Here is a 16,660-nt window from a genome sequence, read left to right on the forward strand (position 1 = left end):
GAAGGTGCTGTTGACAATGTTAACAAGTGACCCCTACTCACCAGTAACTTGCTCTCTGATGACCCAATTTTGTTTTTTACTAAGGCTACTCAGCTCTAGTCTTCATCACAGTCAAAGTCTTGAGGTTAAGTGAGAATGAGTGTTCTTCACACATAAGCAACACTTCATAAAGTGTAGTCAATGGACTTCATAGCAAAAATGTACCAGCGTTTGGAGTCATAACTCACATAAACAACAATGGTTGTTGGAGGTCAATTATCCCAGTTCCAGCACGTCACTCCAAAAATTCCTCAGGCAGTGTCCTCAGCCCAACCGCCATTTGCTATTTCATTGGTGACCTTTCTCACATTGTAATGTTAGAAGGGGAATGTCTGCTGACAATTCCACAAAGTTCATCTCCAATCATTAACAAATAATCTAGTCCATAAGTGCACACAATCAAAACCCAATGATAATAAAGCATGGACTTATAATTAACAACAAGTATTCATTCAACGTAAGTGCCAGGCATTCGCCATCTCCAATTGGAAAGAACCTAACTACATAACTGTCCATTTCTTTGTTTCCAGTCACTTCAATGAAGCATCTACTATCAACTTCCTGGATCTCACCGTTGACCAGAACCTTAGATGAACTAGTCACATAGGCACATAAATCATGTGGCCACTCAGGCAGATCAGAGCCTAAGTATCCTGCAGTGACTGACCCATGTCATGACACAATGAAACCTTTCCTCCATCTGCAAATTGGAATTAAGGAGAGGGGATGTTCTCAACTCACTTAGATGGGTTCAGATCTATTGACTCTCAGGAAGCTTCATATCATCCAGGACTAAGCTCCTACTTGACTAATATCCCATTTGCCATTCTAAGTATTCATTCCCTCCACCACCAGCTTTCAGGTTACTCTGACACCTTCCAAGCCAATGGTCTCCATCAGTAAGGACAAGGACTTTGTGTGCATGGGAACGTCATGACCTGTAAGTTTCTCTGCAAGTTGTTTACCACCCACACTTGAAAATTTGTAGTCAGCCCTTCATTTTAAATGGTTCTAAACTGTGGAGGAGCAATGTGTTATCCCTTTCACCAGAGGAATTGTGGGGCTTCAAGGAGATGGATCACCACTAACTTCTCAAGAGCAATAAGAAATTGGCAATACATATTAACTATGCCTGTGATGTTCTGACTCTGAAAATGAATAAATAATAAAATGAATTATATGATATCTAAGTTTAATTCTCAAGAAAAGTAGCATTCATTGATCCTCCATGAATAATTTTGATGCCATTTATTTGCTCACCTGCACTTTATTATAAAGCAAAAATATAAACATCAAAAATCCATGGGAGGAGCTGAAAGAATCAATTTAGAAATAGTTTGATGCTATTGATATATGGAATGCAATAAAGCTGCAATTTATTCAATCAATTTATCATGGTGCTTTTAAATTTATTATGGTTTCCTTCTGTTGTTGAGAAGGTATGGATCTAGAAATCTCCCTGTTGATCTTGTGTATTATACATGATAGTGAACAAACATATTATTTTGGAGTAAATCAAGTAATAATACTTGAATTTACACTGAGGTGGTGAAAACCTCAAGTTCATTAACTATGTTTATAGATCAAATTTATCACAGTTAGTATTTTGTGTTTGTTCAGACTTTTTTTCCTAAACTTGCCTTGATTATGCTTTCACTGTGACATTATTGTTTACTTTACATTGATACCATTGAAAATTCAGAGCACCACTGAGATTAATGTTGAAAACTATAAAAATTCCTTGGAATTACTTCTGTAAATATACTCAATCACTTTTCTATTCACATAACCTTTTTTTTTTCTCTGAGTGAAGCTGTGATTAGCTTTGGTCCCAATTTTCTTTTCCAAAAGCCTTTGATAAAGTATCGCAACTCACACTGCCTTCTGTGGACCTGACCTCTCAGTTGCTTTAATTGTACAGACTGAAGTTACCTTACTTTTGAGAAGCCTTACTTGTTTTCATATGCACTCTATCATTAAATTTTCATATGCATTATATTCTCTGATGACTCTGCAATAGTTAGATGTATAAAGGAAGGATGGGAGGATGAATACAAGGCCCTAGTGGAGGTCTTTATCAAATGGTGCAAGCTGAAGCATCTGCAGCTGAACATTGGAAAGACAAAGGAGATGATGATGGACCTTAGGAAGACTAAGACTACACAGCTCCCTGTTACCATTGATGGTGAGAATACAGATATGGTGAGGACCTATAAGTACCTAAATGACAGACCTGAGTGGATCACCAACACAGAGGTTGTGTACAAGAAAGGGCAGAATCACCTCTACTTCCTGAGGAGACTGAGGCACTTAGGAGTATGCAGGTCTCACCTTCCTATGTTCCACCTAACTGTTGTTACCAGCACAACCTTCTATGAGGTGGTGTGCTGGGGCAATGGCATCAACACAGGTGATACCAACAGACTCAGTAAACTGATTAGAAAGGCTGGCTCAGTTATAGAAGTCAAACTGGACACATTGGAGTCTGTGGTAGAATAAAGGACCCTACGGAAAATCCTGGCAATTTTGGACATTTTTTCTCACCCTCTGCAAGCCGACTTGGCTGAACAGAACAGCATTTTTACTAATAGATTAAACCAATTGTGCTGCTCCAAAGAGACCATATGAGATCATTCTTACCCTTGTCCATTAGGCTCTATAATAAGCCAATCTATAGCTTGGGAAGTGATGACCCCCTCCTGTTGAACTGTTTGAGGTAACTTCCTCTTTTTTATTCTTTCTTCCTTCTCTTCTAATATTTGTGTATCTGTGCAGTTGTAATGCTACAGTGACACTATAATTTCCTTTGGAATCAATAAAGTATCTATCCATCTAACTACCTATCTATCATACCCACACCCTTAGCTCTCGCTCATTGCCTGAGGTGATGCTAATGACAGTTCTTCCTTTGCTGAAGAGACAGAAGAATTGTCCCATTTGTAATTGGCAATCAGAATCAGATGATAAAAAGCTAAACTTCTGAGGCTGAGGGGGGTTTGTAACATTATTAGATAAGAAAAGTCATTTTTCCCAAGGTGGAAATTTCAAATACTAGAGGGAATCATTTTAAGGTGAGAGGGCTACGTTCAATAGAGATGTGCGGGCTAAAATCCTATACATAGAGTAATAGGAGTGGTAGTGGAAGTAAACATGATAGTGGTATTTAAAAGACATTTGTTAGATAAATTTCCATGTCTCCCTATTTCTTTCTTTGCACTTTTTTTGTATTTTAAAGCACTTTTTGTCTTTGCACTGTTATGAAGTTACAAAACAACAAATTTCACATCATCAAAGGCAATGGTAATAAACCTGATTCTGATCCTGAACGAGTGTGGATCGTGTACAAGCAGATATATTTATTTAATTTGCTGGCACTGGTGAAACCCAGGGACCATTTATCAGCAGCAAACAAAACAAAGAATACAGGTAAACACTTTATTAATAATACTTTTTCTGGAAGCACTTCTGGTAATCGATCACTGCAAACAATGGAGAGGCAAGGCAGAGACGAAGTGAGTGTGTGCAAGGCAGAGTCGGGAGGTAAGGCGAACAGGGTTGAGGCAGAGTGGAAGCAGACAAAGGCGAGGCCTATCCACTAGAGCCGAGAATGATGAAAGGCCTGTGGTTTGATCGGTTGATCAAAGTGCCGGGCTGATTTGGAAAGGACTTGCTATGGGCGGGGGAGGGGGCAGAGTCCAGGCCCTGAGTCTATTGAAGCAACAGTGACCGGGTCCGAGAGTGAGGAATGACCCAATTTTTGGATGATTTGAACGCTTGACCAGATTGAAAAGGCAGGGTGTCGGAACCAGAGGCGAGATTCGGGGTAGTTCTGCTCGCCGCTCTGTGACATCTACTCGGCTCTGCGCTGAACTGATTCTGCAGCCTGCGCCGCTCGCAGAGATGCCTGACTTTGGATCTGAGGACTGACTTTCATTCTGAATGCTACTTGCTTACTTTTATTGTTGGCACAATTTGTTTTTTTTTCTCTCTGCTTGATGGGTGTTTAACAGTCTTCTTTATTTAATGGGTTCTTTTGGGTCTCTTTGTTTTGTGGCTGCCTGTAAGGGAACGAATCTCAAGGATTTTTTTAATCTATACATACTTTGATAATAAATGTACTTTGAACTTTGAATTTTGATGCAATTGTTGGCACAGACATCATGAGCCGACGGGCCTGTTCCAGTGCGATACTGATCAGTGTCCTAGATTTAAACCTCAGATCAAAACATACATCTCTCCAGCATCAGGGTTTGACATTGTGTCTTGAATCTACATGTTTAAATTGGTTAGGATCATTTCACTGAGTTAGACAGATTTAAGTGAGCAAGATGATTTCAGGATTGACATAAGTATTTCTTTCGGGTAGAAATGCATTAGCCACTGCCATTCATTTGCCCAGGGAAGGTCACTCCTATTACAGAAGGAATTTGTGTTAAATAACCAATCTAAAGCTCCTCAACGTCAACTGACCCATCCAGTGAGAGAATCAGGTAATACTCTCTGCAGTATCATTGACAATTACAAATAGTTTACAGTTGTGAGCTAATTAAGACGACTTTAATTAATGTGTGCTATAGCTTTCCCACTTTGCAGAATTATCTAGTTTCGTTACAATTCATTGATTCCATAATGCATGTTCCTTTCATTAGAAGTGGAATTAAGTTCCATAGTGCATATTCTATTCATTACTATCATCCGACAATTCATTGTGGAATATTATGTTTGGGGCACAGATGAGTGCAAGAGGATCAAACACAGAAGCAAATCGATAATGGTGAGCCTCCCTAACACCCTGGGTCAACCATCATTGGAAGATTTGGTCCCACACAGCCATTGTTGGCAATATTATAGATGACGATGAGGAGGTGTACAGGAGCAATAGAGATCAGCCGGTTGAATGGTGTTGCAGCAGTATCCTTACACTCAACGTCAGTAAGACCAAGGAGTTGATTATGGAGTTCAGGAAGGGGAAGTCGAGGGAACACATACCAGTCCTCATCAAAGAATCAGAGGGGAAATGTTGAACAGTTTCAAGTTCCTGGATATCAAAATCTCCAAGGATCTATCCTGGGCCCAATGTATTGATGCAATTACAAAGAAGACGCAATGGTGGCTATATTTCATTAGGAGTTTGAGGAGAATTGGTATGTCACCAAAGGCAGTCGCAAATTTTGACAAATGTACTGTGGAGAGCATTTTGATTTTCATACCAGATGTTAGTTATGAGAAACAGATACAATGAAGCAAGGGGCACAAATGCTCCTTTACATCAGGATCTCTCCACTTGCTACCTTAAAAATACTTCAGAGGGAGTGCTGTGATTTCTTCCTCTCCCATTTTAACTCCTACAATTAAATTGTCAATGCCTCTACACAAAAGCTGCCAGCATTGCTCTGTCAGTGCTCACTGAGAGGATAAGTCTATTTTGGAGTGGTTTTTGAATTCATATTCTGTCAGTTTTGAAGTTCAAAGTTCAAAGTAACTTTATTACCAAAGTAGGTACAGGTTGTCATGTACAACCCTGAGATTCATGTTCTTGAAGGCACTCGCAGGAAATTAGAGAAATGCAATAGAATCCATGAAAAAACACACATAACTAAGACCGTCAAACATCCAGTGTGCAAATAATAAAAAAAGTAAGCAAATTATACATAGAACATGAGCTGCAGAGTCCACTGGGTACAGAGTCAGTTCAGTGCTGCGGTGAGTGAAGCAAGTCTAGGACCCTGATGGCTGCAAGGCAACAATTGCTCTCTAACCTACCGGCGAGGGACTTGATTCCTGCACCTTCTGCCCCACAGCAGTAGTGAGGAGAGAGGGGGATGGGTCAAACGCAGGCAGACAGGACGGGCTCTGGTAGGGATCTTGGCTGGCACAGGGTAGTGGACCTGAACACCAGTTCATTTTCCACTCTCAGGCCCCAACACTTTAATTTGGCTTGAAGTCTGTCCCAAGCGAATCTTCTGCCATTCCTTCCATTGATAATGGTGAACTTCATCTGCTTCAAGGTAGGTTATCGTAAATAAAGTGGTAGAAGAATTTTAAGTTTAAGGGAAACCGTAACAACTCCTTTATTGTCAACCAAACGCAGGACATGAAGCACAGTAAAAATCTTCACACCATTACGTCATCACATCAGACCAACCCCCAACTTAAAGTCTGTGGTTGTGAATTATACATCTGTTTCCAGCCATTACGTTACCTTAATCTGTACCTATAGTCCTGAGTGTCAAGTTCATGTCTCAATGAGCCAATAAATGGAAGCAGATGAAACATCTCTCAATGGTATGAATATTTACACAGTATCCTCTCAGCCACCCAGCAGCCATGGGGAATGAAGGAGGATATCGAATGCAAGAATGCTACTTGCTTGAGAATTGGTCAAAACAAACTATTACTGTCAATTGCTCATTACTATTCTCTACATAAACCTGTCCTTACAGAAACACCTGCATGATGCTAAGCTAGGGCACATCATCAGTGATGTTACCTGGGGTCGTCAGGTGTTCCGGGTCTTTCAACATCATACACCCTCGCCCAGGCTACCCGACTGGGGTTGATCAGACCCCAGCCTGTGCCCTAGCAGCAACCCACAGATCTGCCCTCTTTATCCAGAGCCATCTTGATGCTTTCTCTGCTGCATCTGTGGTGGTAGAAATGGCTCTCCTTCTTCTCTCTCCCGTGATTCCAAGTACAGTGTATACTTTGCAGAGTGACTGGCCTGCAAAGCCAGGACATCTGACTCCCACCGCCAACGCTTTGCTGTCCAGCCTCTTCTTTGGCAGTTGTTCTTCAGATCTTCATACTTGGCTCTTTTCCGCTCGTAGACCTCCTTCAAGCGTTCTTCCCATGGCACGGTAAGCTCAAGTATAAGAACATGCTTCGATGAGTCGGACCACAACACAATGTTGGGCCGCAATGTAGTCTCTGTGATGTGGGGGGGAAACTGCAACTGTTTTCCCAGGTCTGCTTTTAGCTTCCAGTCCTGCGCAGTAAAGAGCAACCCGGTTGCTTTCTGGTGCTCTGGTGGTCTTTCCCCCTCTTTGACAAAGCAGAAGGTATTCTTGACCGGACTTGTTTTCCAGCAGATGTTAAGGGTGCTGCAGATTGTCTCAGCAATTGTCCGGAGGACCTGATCATGCCACCACCGATAACGACCATCGGCAAGAGCTCTGGGGCAGCTGCTCTGAATATATTCTAGCGTACCGGTCTTCTCACAGAGGGGCCAAGCTGGTCGTTCTGCAAGGCCCCAGCAGCACAGGTTGAATAGGCTAGGAAGTACGCCATAAACAGCCTGGATAAGGAACCTAATGCCGTGTGAATCCACCTTCCAGAGATCGTTCCACGTGAACTTTCGCTCAATCACCTGCTTCCATTTGGTCCAGGCTCCTTGCTGTTCCATTGCCACTGCTCTGCTGGTCCTCTCCTCCTCCACAGCTGCCCTTACTTCATTCTGGACCAGTTCTCGTCACCCTTTCCCTTGTACTTTGTCAAAATGGGGGACTTCAAGGCTTCCAAGTCCAACTCTTTCCTTGGCGACCGCTCCCACCAGCACTTTGTGGTGCAGTCACACCTCAGCTTCTTCCACTGCAGCTTCTGCTCTCCACTGTCTTCCAGTTCTCACCGCCACTCTTGCTCCGGCAACCTTTGGATCTGAAGATTCCCAGAACTGCAGCACCTCTCTTGCTCGCAAAACCTTGAACTCCTCCTCGATGGATTTCAGGGGGAGCCTCAGTTTGCAGTTATTCCCGTACAGAGCGATGCTGCTGATGTTCCTTGGTAAACCCAGCCATCTTCGCAGGAACCAGTAAATTAATTACCTCCTTACCCTTTAAATAACAATGTTTTGCAATGCGGTTCTGTATTTTAAGGCTAAACAATATTAATGTAATGTACAGCAAAACTAATTCAAATGAATAATTGTACTCATGATAACATGAAATGCTAAATCTTCACGGAAGATGCTGCTTTTAATCGGCCGTTAACTGTGCTGCCCTTAAGTATAATTAAAAATGGCTTTTCACACTTACTTTGCATAACACTTGAAATAAAATTCACTGCTTGAGCTTACTTTCATAAAAATGAAATTGTTTAATGTTCTTCAAAATTTGTGCTGTTTTCATGGGCATTATGGATGCATTAACGCTGGATAAATGAAAATTACTTTAGTCAGTGCTGAAACCTGGTCAGAAGTGGACAATAAGGCAGATTACCTCAAAATTCATCCCACTGAATATTGCCTTATACGTTGCACAATTGTGCCTGAAGAGTTATGAAATTCATGTCTAATGGCTACAATATTTCATGAATTTACATAGAATATAGAACAGGAACAGGCCCTTCAGGCCATGATATTGTGCTGGTCTAATTTAACTATTAATTAAACTCTTATCACGTCTGCTTGCACAATGTCTATATTCTTCTACTCTCTGCACATTCATGTACCTATCTAAGAGCCTCTTAAAATTTTCAGTCACCCTTGCCCCCACTACCACCCTTGACAGTACATTCCAGGCACCCAGCACTCTCTGTGTGAAAAACTTGTACTGCACACTTGCCTTATCAAATTTATTGCGACTAATGGCGAATGAGTTTCCAAATAAATGAACTGATAGTATTACTTTTGGGTTTCCCTAGGAGGTTTATCATGGCCAAAGAGCCTGCATTGTGCTGTAGGATTATTTTCTTAGCACACAGCAAAACAAAACTGTATCTGCAAACACCACAAAACAAATCTATTGATGCTCTACAAACTTTGGATCATTCAATTGTTTTGCATTCATCATTGTATTTACTGTTTTTTTTAAATTATCATGTACAGAATAGTGTTTACTCTGAGAGCCGCATACAAGCAAGGAGTTTCGTTACATGCTGAGGTAGCCAACAAAAACTAATCTGATCTGATCCTTGGTTTAAAAGTGCTAATGACTCCATTTACCCTTTATCGGCTGAGTACTCCCTTACTGCACTAAGGGTTAAATTATCTATTACAAGAAGGCGTGCATTTAAGGTGAGGGGGTAAAGTTAAAGTGAGATGAAAAGGGTAAGCTTTTACACGGAGACTGGTAATAGCCTGGACTGTACTGCCAAGGATATGGTAGAGGCAGATATGACAGAAATATTCAACAGGCTCTTAGGTAGATACATGAATATGCAGAGAATGGAGAGATATGGACCATGCACAGATCGAAAGGATTAGGCATCATTAGTCTGAAACAACATTGTGGGCTGAAGGACCTCCTCCTGAGCTAGACTGTCCTGTGTTTTGTGTCACAAACAAGAGAAAGTCTGCAGAGTAACACACACAAAATGCTGGAGGAACTCAGCAGGCCAGGCAACATCTATGGAAAAAAGTACAGCTGACGTTTCGGGCCAAAACCCTTCATTTTGTGTTTTGTGTTCTGTGTTCTGTTTTCTATGTTCCGTGTTCTATGTTCCGTGTTCTATTTTCTGTTCTATGACCTGTGTTCTATGTTCTCTGTCAGTATTTTCTAAGGCCAGACATTGATTACCCCTGAGTTCAAGGAGTAAGAGTTTGTTTGTTGGTCTGTCCATGTAATTTTGCTCCCTGCCTGCTACCTTGCACAGGTTGAATCCACTCCCTCCCCCGATCCTTCTCCAGTGCAATCACGGCCTTAATTTCAAAGTCTGAATGAGTAGCTGATAATATATCTATCTGCTCCTGCTCTTTAAATCTATGTAAAATCATTGTTATGTTTGTTGAATATTTCTTTTATCATTTTGCTTAAGAAACCGGAACCTTCATATATTCTCACTCCAAGGTCAAATCTGGTACAAGATCTCTGATGTATAGAAGCCTTTTTCCATACAGTAGCTTGGTCTTGCAATTTAATATGATATGCTCTCTGCTCTGGAATCCCAAGAGAAGATGATCAAATCAGTGTTATGAAAATCAAAGTTTATTAAATGTTTCCAGCTTCATTCTGGTCAATATCACCATGGGATAAAAACGTGTGAAGAATTGGGATATGAGCAGGATTAGACCGTATAATTTCTTGGCAGAATCACCTTTGTTACATTGCCAATTCAAAGCATCTGCAGGTTGAAATGTTAAAAGTGTTCAAGGTTCAAAGTTATGATTCTGATGGAGCTTAATAAGGTAGATGTTGAGAAGATGTGAAGATTATCAATCCCACTGTTAGCTTCATCTAATACCTGTGACTTTGTCTGTCAGTAGCTAGTCCTTTTTTTCTTCCATTCTCATAAAATCCTATTCTGATTGAGGTTAGAGATGGAATCGGATGCACATTAATGGGTTTGCGGGCCATTACTTCCTAAGAAGCGAGACCCAGCATCATGAGTGGCTGTGATGTTTCATTCCCAGATGAGCTCAATGCCTTTTATGCATGCTTTGAAAGGGAGAATGAAGTTACAAGTGTGTGAAATCCTGCAGCTTCTGATGACCCTTATGATCTCTGACTTGGAGGCCAATGTCAGAACATCTTTCAAGAGGGTAAACTCTCACAAGGCATCAGGATCTGATGGTGTAACTGGTAGGGCTTTGAAAACCTGTGCCAACCAACTGGCAGGAGTGTTGAAGGACGTCTTCAGTCTCTCACTGCTGCAGTCAGAGGTTGCCACCTGCTTCTAAAGGGCGACAATCATACCAGTGCCCAAGAAGAGCAGGGTGAGCTGCCTCAGTGACTATCACCCACATCTACTCTGATGAAGGACTTTGAGAGATTGGTCATAGCTCAAATTAACTAAGCATTGCCTGGGCAAGGACCTGGACCTGCTGTAATTTACCTGTTGCCACAGTAAGTCTACAGCGGGTGCAATTTCACTGGATCTCTGCATGGCCTTGGATCACCTGGAGAATAGAAATACCTACATCAAACAGCTGTTTATTGATGAAAAATCAGCATTCAACACAATCACACCCTGTTCCAATCAACAAGCTCCAAAATCAGGACCTCTGTACCCCCTCTGCATCTGGATCCTTGACTTCCTCTCTAGAAGATCACAAGCTGTGCAGATTGGAAATAATATTTCTCATCACTGACCATTAACACTGGCACACCTCATGGATGTGTGTTTAGCCCACTGCTCTACTCTCTCTACACTCATGATTGTGTGGATAAGCGCAGCTCAAACACCATCCAGAAGTTTGCCGCTGACACAAATATTGTTGGCAGAATTTCAGATGATGATGAGGAGGAGCACAGGAGTGAGATAGATCAGTTGTTTGAATGGTGTCAGAGCAACAACCTTGCACTCAATGTCAGTAAGACCAGGGAATTGATTGTGGACTTCAGGAAGAGGAATTCGAGGGAACACACAAATAACCTGTAGTGGAAGGCAAGAGCAGCTTCAAATTTCTACTTGTCTACACCTCTGAAGATCTATTCTGGCTCAACATTCTGATGCATTTATAATGAAAGCCCTTTGTCGGCTATATTTCATTGGAGGTTTGAGGAGAATTCACATGTCATCAAAGACACGTGCAAATTTCTACAGCTGTAACAATGTAAAGAGCTTTCTAACTGTTTGCATCAGCACCTGGTATGGAGGGGGCCACTGCACACGTTCAGAAAAGCAGCAGAAGGTAGTAAGCCCAACCAGCTCCATCATGGGCACTAGCCTCTTCTACATCCAAGACACCATGAAAAGGTGATGCCTCAGAAAGGGCATCGGTGGGGCAGAGCAAAGTTATGATGGCGTTAAATGGCCACTCCTTTGCTTGCATCTTCAAAAGCTGCTCTATTTCTATCTTTGATATCTCTTTTTTCCCTTTTCAAGGTTCTTTTGAAGACCGTGACCTGGAGTTACACTCTGACTTTGGTTCTTTCAGGGAATGGGACCCACTCTCAGGGCCTCATGACCGGCTGCTTTTTGATATCCCAAGGACGTGACCTGGAAGACTAGTGCGCCTTCAGGGTGCTGGATTTTCGTGGCTCTGGAGACATGCTAATTCTAGGCCAGTGCCCCTGACTGAAACGTCGTGGGAGAACATGGAACATCAGGAGCAGTGGGTTAGCCACCGGGGATTGTGTGTCCAGAGAGCTGCGCCTTTCTGGGGCCAATTCTCTGGGCGCAGAGCTAGGGAAAAGTGACACAACAGACTTCTAAAATCATAAATCGGTGAGGTGTTTGTTATGTCTCCTCTCTCACTGTGAAACGTGGACACCTCTTTTTCACTTATTAGGGAGGGAGAGAACCTGTGGTATGTCAAATCACTCGGTGAATGAGTAGTCTTTGGGGTAGTGCAAGTCTGTGTCTTTATTAATGCTTGCTGCACGCTTGAGTGCTCAGTGGAAGGTGTGGATGCTGCTTTTGTTGCTGGGGGTGTGGGGGGAGTCATTCCCTTGCCCCTGTTTATGTGTGGGAGGGAGACCTGGGGGGTGGCACTTTGGGTTCTAACATATAACTGACTTTCATTCTTTGGGGCACTCCTTTGTTTTCGTGAATGTTTGTGAAGAAAAAGAATTTCAGGATGTATATTGTATGCATTTTTCTGACATTAAATGTAGCTATTGAAACCTATTGAAAAGGTGGCATCCATCATTAAGGACCACTCACAACACACTGGAGGAACTCAGCAGGTCGGGCAGCATCCGTGGAAATGATCAGTCAACGTTTCGGGCCGGAACCCTTCGTCAGGACTGAAGAGGGACCCTCATCACACAGGACATGCCTTATCCTGTACATTTCCACCAATTATATTACCCTCATCCTCTTCTCATTGGTACCATCAAGGAGGATGTACAGGAGTCTGAAGACACACACTCTACACTCAATGTTTCAGGAACGGCTTCTTCCCCTCCGTTATTAGATTTATGAATGACAATGAACCCTGAACACTACCTCAGTATCTTTTTCTCCTCTCTTTATGCACTACTTACTTAAGTTTCTTCTTTTATTTATACTTATTGTAAATTATAGTTATTATTATTATGTATTGCAATGTACTGCTGCTGTAAAACAACAAATTGCACGACATGCTATATGTCAGTGATAGTAAATGATTCTGAATCTGATTCTGAAAAGGGCAACAAACATACCAGTACCCAGAATAGCAAAGTGAGCTGTCTTAATGACTATCACCCAGTGGCACTCACATCTACTGTGATGAAGTGCTTTAAGAGATTGATCATGGCAAGAATCACTTCCTACCTAAGCAAGGACCTGACCTGCTGTGATTTGCCTATTGACACAATAAGTCTACAGCAAATGTAATCTCACTAGCTTTCCACTTGGTCTTGGATCATCTGGACAATAGTAATACCTACATTTGGCTTCTGTTTATTGACTCCAGTTCAGTGTTCAGCACAATCATAGCCTCAGTTCTAATCAACAAGCTCCAAACCCTGGGCCTCTGTAACTCCCTTTGCAACTGGATCCTTGACTTCCTCACTGATTCTGAATTATTTCAACATTCTCACCAGCCTCTGAGTGAAGAAGTGATCCTTCATGCTCCCCTTAAACATTTCACTTTTCGCCCTTAACCGATGATCTCTAGTTCTAGTTTCACCCAGCCTCAGTGGAAAATGAACTGATCAGCTTGTTCACGTTCAAAGCGGCATCGGGGTCCTTGTATGCAAGTCACTGGCAGCCAAAATGCAGGTGGAGCAATTGATTAGGAAGGCAAATGGTACCGTGAATCTTCTTTGCATAAAGACTCAAATACAGGAGAACTGCAATGGCATAGGATCTCGGTGAGATTGGACCCAGAACACTTTTGGTCTCCATATCAGGAGGGAAGCACGAAGGAGTTATCATTATACAGCACAGAAGAAGACACCATGGCCCAACTGGTCCATGCTGACCACAGCATCCTCCCTGCTAGTCCCAGTTGCCCATGTTCGTTCCATAACCTTCCAAGCTCCTCCCCTTCCATGTACCCATTCAAGTGCCTCTTAAGTGTTGTAATTATACCTGCCCTGGCCACTTCCTCCAACAGCTCATATCAGGTACTCATTACCCACTGTGTAAAGAAGCTGCCTCTCAGGTCTCTTTTAAATCTCTTTCCTCTTAACTTGAATCTGTGCCCTATAGTTTTGAACTCACCAGCCCTGGGGAAAAGACTGTAACCATCCACTTTATCCAAAACTTTCACCATTTGATAAACTTCTATGAAGTCACCCATCATACTCTTGCACTCCATGGAATAAATGTCCAGTGTGGCCAACCTCTCCCTTTAGCTCAGGCCCTCTAGTCCTGGCAGCATGCTCATAAATTTCTTTCCAAAGACTAGTGCTTTTTAGAAAATCTACAGGCTTATGAGATCATTTCTGAGGCTGGGGGTAACCTGAACCCAACGACTGATATGAGTTGGCTGGAGGTGATCTAAATCAACCAGATTTCAAGAAGAACAATGGAAGAGAAGGGAGGCACGAGTCCTCATCTGGGAGCAGAGCAAGGGGAAATTCTGCCTGTAGCCATAGGTTAGATCCAATGGTGTGTAAGCACAGGCTAGCCTGATAAGACAGCATCAGCAGTCAAAACACAAGGATGCTTAACTGATAAGAATAAGAACAGTATAATTCAGGTGTATAAGCTGTGGAAACTCTGGAGACCAAAATTGTAGAAGTTGATGACCCTACCTCTGAGGCCTAGAGATTATATCAAAATCAAGAAGGATGCTTGGCCAGAGATAACTCATTATTCTCAGATATGACCATAAGACCATGGGAGAAAAGAGCATATTTAGGCCATTCATCCAATCAAGTCTGCTCTGTCATTCAATTATGGCAAATTTATTTTCCCTCTTAACTCCATTCTCCTGCCTTCTTCCAGAAACCTTTGATGCCCTTAACTAATCACCTTCGGTTTCAGTATACCCAATGGCTTGGCCTCCACAGATGTCTGTGGCAATGAATTCCAGTTACACTACCCTCTAACTAAAGAAATTCCTCCTTGGCACTGTTTTAAAGAGATTCTGAGTCTGTGTTCTCTGACATTAGACTCTCCCACTATTGGAAACATAACAGCCAAACTAGTCTGATTGACTGTCTGGGAAGTGTCAAGGAAACCTAGTAAACATGTGTACAGATAGTTAATCTTCTGTGGTGTTAACTGAACTGATAGATAGCCAATAATAAATACATATTCTCTCTGAGACTAACCAATCAATGTTACCGAGGGCTGAAACTTGCAATGCTAACCTCGGTAGCAGTGACATCAAACCTATTGATTTCTCTAACTTCTGGTAATTTCTCCCCCCTCCCCGTCTTTCTTTTTCAATTCCCCATTCTGGCTCCCCTCTTACCTCTTCTCTTCTCCTCACCTGCCCACCACCTCCCTCTGATGCCCCTCCTCCTTCCCTTTCTTCCATGGTTCACTGTCCTCTCCTATCAGATTCCTTCATCTTCAGCCCTTTACCTTTTCCACTCATCATCTCCAGGCTTTTCAGTTCATCCCTCCCGCTCTCCTCACCTCCTTATTTTGGATTCTTCCCCCTTTTTTTGCAGTCCTGATGAAAAGACTCAGCCCCAAACCTAAACTGTTTATTCACATCCATAGATGCTGCCCATCCTGCTGGGTTTCTCCAGCATTTTCTGGGTCGTTCTATCTGGACTTCCAGCATCTGCAGAATCTCTTGAATTTATGGGTTGTAATTAAATTGACTTACTTCCCTACCCAATGTGACCAGCATGGGGCTGCAGAACTACCAATGGGGTTGAACATTAACTGTTTCCTCAAGGGGCAATCCGTGATGGATAATGAATGCTGTCATTTTCAATGAAGCCCAATGAATAAATAAGGTAATGTAATATACATAAAAATATGAAGCAAGATGTATAAATGGAAGGCATTGTGTTAACAAGGGCTGGAGAATTCATGAGGGTGGCAGGGAGTACAGACCATAGGCATAGAAGCAAAATTATGCCATTCAGATCATTGAGTCTGTTCTTCCATTCCATTATGGCCATTTATTATCTCTCTCAACCCATGTCTCTGCCTTATTTATTTGTTTGTTTGTTTGGTTGTTTATTTATTTATTGAGATAGAGTGGAGAGTAGACTTTCCCAGCCCTTTGGGCCATGCTGACTACAATTCGCAATTTAACCCCATCCTAAACGTAGGACAATTCACAATAACCAATTAACCTACCATTCGGTATGTCTTTGGACTGTGGGAAGAAACTAGAGAACCCGAAGGAAACCCTCAAGGTCAAAAGGTGAATGTACAGACTCTTTACAGACAGTGGCAAGGATCCTCTCCCTGTAACCTTTGACACTCCTACTAATCAAGAATTCTGTTAACATCCACTTTAAATATGCCCAGTGACCTGATCTCCACAGTTGCATGTGGAAATAAATTTCACAGATTCACTACATAGAACATAGAATATAGAATGGTACGGCACAGTACAGGCCCTTCGGCCCACAATGTTGTGTTGACCCTTAAACCCTACCTCCCATATAACCCCCCACCTTAAATTCCTCCATATACCTGTCTAGTAGTCTCTTAAATTTCACTAGTGTATCTGCCTCCACCATTTACTCAGGCAGTGCATTCCACGCACCAACCACTCTCTGAGTAAAAAACGTTCCTCTAATAGCCTCCTTGAACTTCCCACCCCTTACCTTAAAGCCATGTCCTCTTTTACTGAGCAGTGGTGCCCTGGGGAAGAGGTGCTGGCTGTCCATTCTATTGA

This window comes from Mobula hypostoma, chromosome 18 (assembly GCF_963921235.1).
Source record: "Mobula hypostoma chromosome 18, sMobHyp1.1, whole genome shotgun sequence".
Lineage (NCBI taxonomy): Eukaryota > Metazoa > Chordata > Chondrichthyes > Myliobatiformes > Myliobatidae > Mobula > Mobula hypostoma.